Source organism: Malaya genurostris, chromosome 2, assembly GCF_030247185.1.
Source record: "Malaya genurostris strain Urasoe2022 chromosome 2, Malgen_1.1, whole genome shotgun sequence".
Classification (NCBI taxonomy): domain Eukaryota; kingdom Metazoa; phylum Arthropoda; class Insecta; order Diptera; family Culicidae; genus Malaya; species Malaya genurostris.
The window spans coordinates 244,887,778-244,898,665 of NC_080571.1; positions in this window are offsets into that span (position 1 = coordinate 244,887,778).

Below are 10,888 nucleotides of genomic sequence, written 5' to 3' on the forward strand. Positions count from 1 at the left end.
ATTCGTGTTATGTCCAGACTCATGTCCAATCACTACACGTTAGATGCACATCTCTTTCGAATTGGAATTTCCGAGACTAACCATTGCACTATGGTCCGAAACGGGAAATTAGCGTGACAAAAATATTTTCACTATTAAATATTAGTTTTTGTAGTTGATGTCTTCACAAAAGTTGTTTGTAATCAAATGGCGGACTTACAACAAATCGACAATAGACAATGTATGGAACACTTGTAGAACTAATTTGATACTATTATTTTGCCGAAGGAAGTATGTTGATAGGTTAAGGCGTTTAAGAGTTATGCAATGTTTTTGAGTTTTTTGAAGGTATTTTTAAAACTAATTTAAATAAGTTAAAATAATAACACCCTTCCAATTTTCTCTTAAATTTTTACTTATATTATGACCTTTCAGGAACAGCATAGTATACATTTTTATCGATCTGGCATCTAATGAATATTGATATTTGAAGCTTGACTAGTTTTTGTTGAAAAAATTATCATAACTTTTTACTGGTAGCTCTTATGAAAAAGCTTAGTTGAGCAAAATTATGCGCAATGATTAGTACAATAACTCTTCTGAGTACAACTTTTCCGTAAAACGTTTCACAAAAACCTATTTTAATCCACCTAGTGGTGTAATGATGCCTTTCTCATATTACTCATTACATCATGAATATAACCGTGAAATTCGCAAAAACAACTGTTTATTGAATAGGAATAGGATAATTTGTTCGGATCTAATCTCACAAACTCTATAAATCCTGTTTAACCTGTAGTTCCGGAACCGAAAGTAGTATCCACAACAAATTAAGGAAATCCGTATGAAACTGTAAGACTTTTCTTTTGAACCTATAAGTTTGTGAAAATCTATTCGGCCATCTCCAAGAAAAGTGAGTGAGATCCTTTTTGCAGTTTCTAATCACAATTTCCAATTCTCCCCAAACCGGATTCAGATGAACGGAATAGCCGAAGTTGGTTCGTTTGCTACTAACAAATATGACCTACAAATTGGAACAGTTTTGAACGTAGTTAAACTTATATTTACTATCTCATGCTCTATTTCGTTTAAACCAAGTAAACTAAATCTAACGAAACGAACCTGCGTTTCTGTTACTACTGCGTGCTAAACAGCATGAATCAGCAGCATGAAACATGTAGTAGGATTGTTATTATTATTATTGACATCACTACACAACGAGTACGAAATAGAACAAAGTACGCCTTGTTCGTTTTGTGTTTTCTTCTTCTTTCGGTGTTGTACATATTGTCACTCTATATGGCGATTTGAAAACTTTGACACTCATCGCCCTGTAACTGCGGAACCGGAAGTCGGATCCGGATGATATTTCACAGTTGGATTAAAGACAGTATGAACTTCAATTCAAATCAAGATTTGTGAAAATCGGTTCAAGCATCGCAGAGAAATCGAAGTGAATTTAGTTTTAGGGGTTTTTCTTCTCCACTTTCGGTGCTCAGGAACAGGAAAAGAGGGGACCACTAGTGCCGAATTAAGTTTTCATTCTCACAAACTAACAAGCTCTGCAAACTTGAAGAATTTATCAGACAGTTTTATGGGATTTGTACCTGTTTTTAACCATCGTTCGTGGAAAAATACTAATAAAATTGGTAATTTTCCACTTATCACGCTTTAGTTCCGGAACCGGAATTCGGATCCAGATAAATGTTCCACAAATTTTTAGGATATTATAAGACCTTTCATTTGAATCTAAGTTTGCGAAAATCGGTTGAGTTGTTCCAGAGAAAATCGAGTGTAAACTTTTTCTAAAATTTTCACATATTACCATATAACTCCGGAACCGGAAGTCACATTCCAACGAAATTCTATAGCACGCTATGGGACCATAATACCTTTTATTTGAATCTTAGTTTGTGAAAATCGGTTCAGCCATCTCTGAAAAAAGTGAGTGCATATTTTTTTCACTTTTTTGGTACATATCATCCTATATCTCCGGAACCGGAAGTCAGATCAGAATGAAATTCAATAGCAGGCTATGGGACTATGAGACATTTCATTTGAATCTTTGTTTGTGAAAATCGGTTCAGCCATCTCTGAGAAAAGTGAGTGCATATTTTTGTTACACACACACACACACACACACACGCACACACACACACACACACACACACAGACATTTGCTCAGTTCGTCGAGCTGAGTCGAATGGTATATGACATTCGGCCCTCCGGGCCTCGGTTAAAAAGTCGATTTTCACAGTGATTGCATAGCCTTTCTATATGAGAAAGGCAAAAAGGTAGATCAAAAAAAGTCAATTTTCAGGAGCCACTCTACTTTTATTCGGGAAAATTGATGTAACTCGATCAAATGAAAAGCTGGAGAGGTGCTTTTTTCAGCAAAGTTGCTCAAAATAAAATTTCTTACAACTTTATTGTACAACAAAATCTTTTTTGAGTTTAATTAAGAAAGTTAGATTTCAGATTTCAATCTAAATGAGGACCAACCTAGAAACATTTTTCATCAAAAGAAGCGCCATTTGATTACAAACAACTTTTGTGAAGACATTAACTACAAAAAACTAAGATTTAATAGTGAAAATATTTTTATCACGCTAATTTCCCGTTTCGGACCACTGTGCATTGTGCTTGTGGTGAAGGTTATCGCGATATTGATCATGTCGTTTGGACATACGTGATGTCAGATCTCAACTAATAAATTCCTTGCGTACCCAAGGTAGACTATTCAATGTCCCAGTTCGAGACATTTTTGCTTGTCGTGACCTTCTTACATGAAACTTCTTTATCATTTCATAAAGACAATTGAAGTTTCAATTCAAGACATGCATAGAAAACGACTTACGTATCCTAATGGGCTACTTTAACTCTAATTTACTGTCTTTGAACATAGCGAAAACCAAATACATGGTATTCCATTCACCTAGGAAAAAACTGACGCATCACACGAACCCTAGCATTGGTTAAACATTTATAGAGAAAGTTGATAGTTTTAAATACTTAGGAATTCACCTAGATTCAACACTATCTTGGGATAGTCACATAAAAGTGATTGAAAGCAAACTATCTTCACTTGCCGGTGCTCTCAGGAAAGTTCGCAATTTTGTTCCTAGGAAAGCATTGATCAGCTTTTACTTTGCATGTATCCACTCTCATATACAATACTTATTGATTATATGGGGTCATGCCTCGAAATCCAAGCTAAAAAGAATTCAAGTACTGCAGAATCGCTGTCTAAAAACTATATACAACCTCCCATATCTTCATCCAACATTGCAACTTTATTCCGATTCTTCACACTGTATCTTACCTCTTCTGGCACTTCGTGCTCATCACAACATCTCATTACCCGTTGGTACCCAGCAGCGGTATACGAGACAGGCCAACTCATTATTTCGAGTAAGAGCTTATTCGAATTTGGGTCAAACTCGTATGACATATTACGGTCCATCGATATATAATAGTCTTCCTGATGAACTCAAACAAACCTTCAATCCGGTCGAATTCAAAATGAGATTAAAGCGCTACCTAAAGACAGAGATAGCTAACTATATACTGTAATCGTATCAACCGTGTTTTTGTTTTTGTGTTTGTACAGTTCATCCTTCCATTATCTACTCATTCAATCACTCATCCATTCATTCATTCATTCACTCATTCATACACTGATTCACTCAATCATCACTTCCCTCACTCATAAACTCTTTTATTCATTCATTCATTCATTGATTAATTCGTAACATCATGTACCCATTCATTCATACATTTATCAACTTATAAATTCGAGTCTTTGTTCAAATGTTGCAATCTTAAAAGTAGAGGAGGTTTTTGTGCCCTTTTGAGCAAGTGCTGGTACCACAGTCTACTCAAGAGGGTTTTTTTCCTGCTCAAGTGTTGAAATGAATAGATTACTGTTAGTTAATTAGTTAATAAATAATTACTGTTAGTTTTTGTAAGCTTTGAAATATTAGTAAGAGCCCCTTAAAAGGAATTCTACATTCCACTGGGAGTTCTTGCATAGTGTAAATAGTTAAATGTCTTTTCGCTAGTATATAACGTTAGTAGTAATAACCTCAGCTTGTCATCATCGCGGTTTTGTTTCCTTTTTATTTTGCTATAGTTCTTGCTTTTCCAAGCTGAGGTATGTATGTGTCCGTGACCAGGGAGCTCCAATTGTGAGCTTTTTGGTGCGGGGGAGTGCGGAGGGCTATTAAAAAAAAAAATCAATAATTGACCCTTTTGAGACTTAGTTCTGGCTCCTACTGCGTCCATTAGTTCATCCAATAGCAAAATTAAAAAAAATGATGTGCTGATAAAAACAAACTCGAAATAGGTTATGAAATCAACAACAAAATGTATAGAAATTTCAACTTGTTTTATAATTTAAGGCAGTTAATCGTTTGGTTTATATTGTGACTACATCAGTATTATATTAGGATATGAATTCTATATAAAAGTGATGCTACGGTGAAGAAAAACTTACGTAAATTGCCTTATGAAATAAACGTATTTATGAAAAAAATGGGTTACCGAAATAAGTAGGTCTTTGACTGTAAATGTCATGTGGTCAGTTGTTGTTCACATGTGATCAGCGGCAACATCATACCGCACGATTTTTTTGAACACTTTCATCGTTGAAGCACGGGTATGATCATGCATACGCTTATCTAAGGTATTGTGTGGCGAATTCGGTCGCCTCGTAGTCAGTAATGGATAGTAATTCCAAAAAAGGAATGCAATACCAAGACTTTGCTTTTTTAGATGATAATTTTTAATGTCTGAAAGATCTGTGTCCCTTAGAAATTGTGCACGGGATTTATATTTTTTATCACCACCTTTTTTATCTCGAAACACTTCGGGTAAAGGCCGCAGGAAATGAAACTTCATTCCTGCTGTTGGTGTGTCGTTATTTATTTTACTGCTACTGTTTGTCTTCACAAGCTCGCATAGAATTACACATTCATAAATATACTGCTGAGACAAACGGGCAAGCAAATGAAGAGGGTGTAGCCTGATTTCAAACAAAACATTCTGCTTTCCATTCAGCCAAGAAGCCGGTAAAATTTAGTTGGTCATTTCCTAGACGGTCATCTGAGCGAACATTCCAGAGCTGCTCGCCACAACTAGAGTGGCAACAGAAATAAAAAAAAAATCATGAGTTTCGTCCCTCGTTGAATGTTTCGGTTAGAAGATATGCTTTCCAAAATTGAAAGCATAAAACTAGGCGAATAATGGGTTTAGAGCTCTGTAGTGGGGTGGTACGGTAGTAATCATACTTGTCAAAATATCCGACAAGAGTTATGGCGTGATTTAAACTGAAGCGGTTACAGCATGTTTATGCAGATGATTAAGGAATCCCCTTGAATGTGCAAATATATTCCAGCTTGAATTCAGTGCTAAGAACTCTTCCCTCAAAGAATAGTAGCTCTATTGTGTGTACTACGAGGTTTTATGAAACATCCAGGAAACAGGCACCCATCCACCACCTCCCGAAGACTAGCGTTTTAATTAATACTCTTGAAGTGGCTGATTTCAAAGTTTACTGTCGAGCAGGAGTACTGTCGTTTCACAGTTCAGCTACTGGAGGTTCATTCATAGCAATTGAAACTTTCTCAGTGACAGACAAACTTGTCTAACAATAGTGCTGGGACTGCGTTGAGCCACAACAGCACCATCTTCATTGTATATTTCAACACGATTACGACTAATTTAATCCGTTGTTAACGGGTGAAACTGCCAGAGGATCCCGTCGTTTTCTGCTTGAGAAACCTCGGGATCATGATGAAAAATGGTCCTTAGTGGAACAATATTGGCAACGCCAACAGTGGGTTTGCTGGCCGGAATTGGTGCTTGGCTAGTCATAATGTTGAGGGGCATCAGCTTAATCGCTTCATAATTGTTTGATTGCTCGGGGAACTGGGCTCAGATAGCGGCCAAGGTGGGCTATTTTTTCATTTACATTCAAAGAAAATGTTTTATGTATTGTTTCGAATCTCTTCAGTATCTTAAATTACCTGTAGATATTTTTGATTAGGAACGGCAATTGGAGAACACAACGTAAAGTAAAGAACAAATTTATTTTTACAGGTCGATTTGAAAAAATTGATTGATTGTTTCATTTTGTATTATATTGGTAATATGTTGTGTCGAGTTCATATATGATAGCATACATACTCTGATACAATTTTTCATATATAACATTTTTTTCAGAATCCAATGAACATCGACTTGATTTGTTTCTTTCTTTTATATCAGAAGAATTGAATTTATTAGCTTAATTTCAAATTCCATGTGCTTAAATCATTGATGTATTATTGACAGGTGAACGGTTACAGTGAAAATCACGATTTTTTTAAATAAATTTCGATTTTGCAATTTTTTATTCGGCTCAAATTCTACGAACGCGTACTTCATGACCGAAAAGGGTAGTTCACAACATTAGTTCCCAATTTTAAATCAAGCCTTACTCTCAAGAATTCTCAAAGTAAAAATTCTTTAGAAATTTTGAAGAAAATATCTCAAACACAGTTGGCTTACTTCGTCTATATGGAGAAAGTGTACACTGTAAAAAGTTACTGTTTTATTTTTTTCTTCAACTACAGTTCCCAAGATAGACTAGCTTAAACAGAAATTTTACTACTAACTTGAATATGATTGTATTTTCCATATAAATGAACCAAAAACAACTTTATTTAAACTTTTTATACAAAGTTGAGAACTACTTCCGATACTCATTCCTCATTCTTGCGTAATACCTACTACCTTTTCAACAAATGCTCCTTTTACGAAGTCTTTGTTTTACGAAATATTCGATTCGACTCTTTTTTCGAATATCCGAATGCTGTATTTATAAAACTGGTGACGATTAGTTACCGGAGAACAATGTATTAGCTCAATTCAAAATCCAAGATGGCGACTCCAGGTTAGTTAACATTCGCTTAAAATACTTACAATATACTGAGGTCTTTTTTATGCGGTTTCTTATTACGCGGCTTTTTTACGCGAATTTCCGACGTTACGCGGTGTTAGTTATTACGTGGATTTCCGAAGTTAAGCTGTTTTTTACGCGTTTTGTCTTAGAAATGCATGATACGTCGAGATCTGGTGTTATCCTGAAAGGGTGTGGCCGGGTTTTCATATAAAAACTGCCCCCAAACAGAACAAAAATTGATGTACGCTGTTTGAAAGGGTTTATATTGGAGATGATTTTCCCAAAATTTTAACCCTTTAACTGCCATATTGGTGGAGTTAGGGTGGTTCTTATGATTTTCATTTTATTTTTTTTTCAAAAACCTCTTTAGCAAAAAAATTGAAAAAAATCAGGAATATTTAAGGAATTATGGGGAACCTTTCTGATTTTTTCAAAATGTATATCATGTGAAAAAAAATGTTCAATGTGTGAAAAAAAATGTTCAAAAATTTTTTTAATCGCACTTACAATTTTTGCACTACTCTAACATTAACATCAAAAATAAATGATTTATGAGTACATTACGCTGTATCTTTTCCAGATTTTTAAAAAATGTGGACGGGTATAATATCACTTTGAAAAAATAAATCATTCGGAAAGCCATGCGTCTCCATCAAATTGTCATCATCCGATGGAGACGCATGGTATTTAGTTCTAAGATCATAAATCACATGCCCTTAGAACTAAATACCATGCGTTTCCATTTACAACTTGAGTTCAGGGCTTAAGAAAGAATTTTCAAAAGAAAAGATCGGTGAGAGAAATATTAATCAGAACTAATGAATTGACAAAAAATTAGGTTTTAATATACGGGTTAAAGTTTTTATTTATGAACTGATAAGTCATTTTACATTTATTCTACCTTTATTGTATTCAAATCATATAATAACTATATTTAGTAAAAATTCTAAAGGGCAATTAAATTATAGTTCTTTTGCAAAAAAAAAGTATTCCTAGATGCCAAGCGCAAAATCAAGAAAAATTAAAAACCAAGCAAAATCTAAAAAACTATCAGTTTGAAGGTAAAATGTTCGTCGACGTTCTGTATCACATGATATGAATAGCCAAGTTGCCTCAACAAGACAGCTGAAGTCAAACGGCTTAAGCTCATAAAGACGGATTAATCAAACTGAGATCGGACTGACAGTAAATCCGTCGAAACAAAATGTATAAGAAGGAAAGGCTTTAAAATTTAACACCTTCCTACTCTAATGATAGTGCGTGGCGACGATATCGTGGTGGTTCATGAATTTGTGTATTCATTCATTCCTATCATACGTCCAGCTGAAATTGGACAGCTACGATCGGCTGAGCATGTCATCAGGATAACAGACGGAAAACATTTGAAAATGGTTCTTGAATGTGATTCGGAAGGCTCAAGAAAAAGAGAACCTGAGCGAACAAGGTGGATCAATCAAATGGAGGCAAAGAGTGGTCATAGTCTGAGCTGTACGGAGACGATCTCTAGATACATAATAAAAGGGTTGATACGTGAGAAAAGTACTCCACGAAACACCATAAAAAGACCACTAAATACAAGTAAATTCGATGAACTATATTTGCGAAACCTACATATTATCCCTCAAGATGTTGAAGTTAGAAATTAATTACAATCGTCCACTGGCACACATGTTCACTAATGCATTCCCTACATCATTGCTTGGTAAATTGAGGCCAGGCGTGCGGGCGTGTGTAAATAACATAAGGAATTTTTTTTTCACTATTAATTACGTCAATACTCAAGCCCTGAGCTCAAGTTGTAGATGGAAACGCATGGTATTTAGTTCTAAGGGCATGTGATATATGATTTTAGAACTAACTACCATGCGTCTCCATCGGATGATGACAATTTGATGGAGACGCATGGCTTCCCGAATGATTTATTTTTTCAAAGTCTGATATTATACCCGTCCACATTTTTTAAGTATCTGAAAAAATACAGCGTAATGTACACATAAATGATTTATTTTTTATGTAAAATCTAGAATGGTACCAAAATTGTAAGTGCGATTAAAAAAAATCGAAAAATTTGAAGATTTTTTTTCACATGAAGTACATTTTGAAAAATTCTGAAAATAATCAGAAAGATTTTCCATAACTCCTAAAATATTCCTGATTTTTTTCAATTTTTTTGCTAAAGAGGTTTTCGAAAAAAATAAATAAAATGAAAATCAGAAGAACCACTCTAACTCCACCAATATGGCAGTTAAAGGGTTAAAATTTTGGGAAAATCATCTCCAATATAAACCCTTTCAAACAGCGTATATCAATTTTCGTTCTGTTTGGGGGCTGATTTTATATGGAAACCCGGCTACACCCTTTTTCTAAGTCAACTCTTTGACACTTGTAAAAATGTCGATTCGACATAAAAAAAACTCTTCCATTCTGTAGTTTTTTTACGCGGATTTCCCACGGAAGTCCCAAAGTTTCTAGATTAAAAAATTTTTTCGATGCCAAGCATGTTAGAAATGCATGAATCGTCCAGATCTGGTGTAATATCAAACAACATTTTTTTTTGCAAAAATCGACTTTGGGAAACTTTGTGGGTAATCCGCGTAAAAAAACACACAATGGAAGAGTTTGTTTTATTGATGTCGAATCGAAAATTTTCTAAGTGTAAAAGAGTTGACTTAAAAAATTTTTTGGAGTGAACTGAAACAAATTTTTTTTGTGAAAATCGGCTTTAGAACTTAGAAAAGTTTTGAGACTTTCAAAATCAAATTTATTTTTTGATGTCGAATGTCTAAGAAACGCATGAAACCGTCTTGAGCTAGTTTCAAATATGATCAGTATCTAATAGGGAAAACATATTGAAAAATTGACATGTGAATGCAATTATGAAATGAAAACCGCGAAAATGTTACCGCAGAGACGGGACTCGAACCCAGTGCTGAAAAAATTCGTTATCACAATGGTGACTCGAGCTTACATTGAGACAACACATATATCATCGTCCACCCAACGACGATTGTCGCTAATTGAATCATAACAAGTATCATGACTGCCGAACCCTTTCAGTATCATTGGAAATTGATTTCATGAAAATGTAAACAAAAGTTATCCCCCTATCACCCGGCGATGAGCCAGTGATAGACGACAATATTTGTCTCATTCGACATTCAGTTGAGCATCAACGGTATCATACTCATTCCTGAGAATCATCGTCAACCGGGTCGATTGGGCCCTTCCAATCATACGCAGTTCCCAGCGCCCTGGAGAATAAGTCTTTGTTTAATTTAATAAGTAAAATGTTTTCCAACGTATCTTTCCCAAGGCCAGTGCGTTGATTAGAGAGAACCAAGGCAAGGGCACTGAAAGACCGTTCAACAGAGACTTGGTTCGATGGTGTGGATAGTACAACCATTGCTACTGCATATATCTCTGGGTGCGTAGTCTTACGGCGCAACCAATGGTCCCACACGTTGTAGTTATGTTTTTGGCGTGGCTCTAGGTCCAAAGACTTAACTTGTTGAAGAAACCCGGTCTCGCAACCAAGATTCACGGATTCACCAAACATTTGCGTAAGATACTGATCAAAATCATCGGTAGACTCTGACGATTCTCTACTTGTACTAGCCGGTGTTTTACCCAGTTGGCAGATACGTTCCCATGTATCGACTATGTATTGCTGAATTTTATCTTTTTCCTCAGCCGTGAATATTTTAGAACCTCGATAGTTGAACCTTGGATCCAGGTATAATGCCATCTGAACCGCCTTCAATTGGCGCAAAATGTTCAATCTATTGTTCAACGACCGAAGTAAATGGGGACTGAAAGAGTTTTCGCGAACTTTCTGTACCTCACTCGTTGCCATCAGCCATGCCATATAGAAGTCAGATAACGACACGTGCTTCTCTTGCATTTGCTTTGTGCAGATGTACAACGGCTTAAACGTATCATAGTAATGCTCAATGAACGACCATTGAT